Here is a 2,591-nt window from a genome sequence, read left to right as displayed (position 1 = left end):
CAAATAAACCACTTGCACCCAAGTCTTCGCTTTGGGACCAGCATCTCCAGTTTGTCTGGGGTGTGGAGAGAACTCTCTACATATGCTGCAAGATGAGGAGGCCAAGCACCATCCCCTCCAGCATCCACTTCCTTCTCACCGCCGTCCACCCCAAATAGAGCGACAGCATAGCTGGACCACAGATCTGCCTGAGACAGGCCTGCTAGTGACTGCCCAAGGAGGATGCGCAGACCAGCTCCACTGGCTCCCCAGCTTCCCAGTTCGGAGCCAGCTTTGCTCCGCTGTCCAGCTTTGCAGAGAAGTGATGGATTGTGTGGGGAGGTGGCGGTGATGGTGGGGAAGGCTAGGAACAGAGCCCTCTACTGTGGGGAGCAGGCCCTTTCATGGTGCAGCATGGGGTCTCCAGGAGCCTGAGGGGCACTGCACAAACTCCGGGTTGGCCCGGGGGAGGCTGAGCACCAGCCTGAAGACTCACCACCCTGGTCAGGAGCAGCTGGCAGCAAGACCACACCCTGATGGGCAGGCCAGGCAAAGCTTGAGGCTGGAGAACCCAAGGTTGGGAGCTTGACTGAAATTGGGGGTGTCTTTGATCACCTGTTGAACTGCTACACCATCGGAAGTGGCTTATCCACTGGGGGATTCCCTCCTTAGCCTACTCAGCGCCTTGCAGGTGACAGGTGCTGAAATCAGTGCAGATAGAAATGAGAGGATCCCCAAATCAAAACCAGGAAATATTCCTGCCACTCAGCAGCTCTCCTTCTTCCCCCTCCCTGGAGACAGGTGGCAGAACTCCCTATTCTTGTCTTTGGGGGCAAATTGAGCCTGGGGCAGAGGAGGGAGAGAGAAAGACAGCTCAACTTGGGGTGGCAGGTCACAGACTATGTCCTGATTGTAAATGTCTGACCCCTGGCCCACCAGCTCTCCGTGTAACCCTCTTCCCCAAACAACCATCTCCTGATTTTCCTGCATCCCCGTCCCGTCCCCACCTCCCGCCTGCCCCTGCCCCCACCCCCTCCCCAGTTCAGATCTGCCTGGAGGCCTGGATGGCGACCATATGTTTAAGATGTTCTACTGCTGCTGTTGAGAGCCAGAAGGGCTGCTTGGGAGAAGGCACTCAGTCAAAGCTGTGTTTATATACACAAGGGCCGGCGTCTTTTTATTATGCATAATTATACGCTTCTTAATGTACAGGCATTTCGAGCCATTTTTCCTTCCTTGGTGAAGTCGCAGCAGAGGCGGGTGTGAGTCCGGGTGCTTGGGGGCCGGGAGATGGCAGCTCTTGTCTCCTTAACTCGGGGGTGCTGAGCCCTGAGCATGGCGGGTCCCTCGACCGATCAGCGTGCGAGGTCGCTCTGACCGAGAGAACGAATTCTTCCAAGGGGATCGGGGAGCCGGGACGCGGTGGTACAACGTGGAAATGTTGTAGATCATGAGGTGAAGCCCTCTCTCTCTTTGTCTTTGAGCCAAAGCCTCAGATACGCACTCCTGCCCTCATCCTGAAAGAAAATGTTAGATCCTTCCTACAAAGCATTGTTTTACATCTATACCCAGCGATTCTCCTCTTCTTTCTAAATTTCACAAACTTAGACTCTGAAAACCTGACATTGAGAGGTGACAGCATGCTGGCAGCCCTCACAGCCCTCGCTCGCTCTTGGTGCCTCCTCGGCGTCGGCGCCCACTCTGGGCGCGCTTGAGGAGCCCTTCAGCCCGCTGCTGCACTGTGGGAGCCCCTTCCTGGGATGGCGGAGGCTGGAGCCGGCTCCCTCAGCCTGCGGGGAGGTGTGGAGCAAGAGGCACGGGTGGGAACCGGGGCTGCGCACAGCGCTTGCTGGTAGAGTTCCCCGGGCGTGGGCTTGGCGGGTCCCGCACTCGGAGCGGCCGGCCCGCAGTGAGGGGCTTAGCACCCGGGCCAGCAGCTGCGGAGGATGCGCCGGGTCCTCCAGCAGTGCTGGCCCACCGGCGCTGCGCTCGATTTCTCGCAGAGCCTTAACTGCCTCCCCGCGGGGCAGGGCTCGGTACCTGCAGCCTGCCATGCCTGAGCCTCGCCCCTGCCCCCGCCCCCGCCCCCGCCCCCGCCCCCGCCGTGGGCTACTGCGCGGTCCGAGCCTCCCTGACAAGCGCCGCGCCCTGCTCCACGGCGCCCAGTCCCATCTACCGCCCAAGGGCTGAGGAGTGCGGGCGAACGGCGCGGGGCGGGCAGGCGGATCCACTGGGTGAAGCCAACTGGGCTCCTGAATCTGGTGGGGACTTGGAGAATCTTTATGTCTAGCTCAGGGATTGTGAATGCACCAATCGGCACTCTGTATCTAGCTCAAGGTTTGTAAATGCACCAATCAGCACTCTTTGTCTAGCTCAGGGTTTGTAAATACACCAATCGACGCTGTGTATCTAGCTAATCTAGTGGGGAAGTGGAGAACTTTTGTGTCTAGCTCAGGGATTGTAAACGCACCAATCAGCACCCTGTCGAAACGGACCAATCAGCTCTCTGTAAAACAGACCAATGGGCTCTCTGTAAAATGGACCAATCAGCAGGATGTGGGTGGGGCCAGATAAGAGAATAAAAGCAGGCTGCCTGAGCCAGCAGTAGCAAC

Source organism: Pan troglodytes, chromosome 19 (genome assembly GCF_028858775.2).
Source record: "Pan troglodytes isolate AG18354 chromosome 19, NHGRI_mPanTro3-v2.0_pri, whole genome shotgun sequence".
Taxonomy (NCBI): Eukaryota; Metazoa; Chordata; class Mammalia; order Primates; family Hominidae; genus Pan; species Pan troglodytes.
This window is presented reverse-complemented; position numbering follows the sequence as displayed.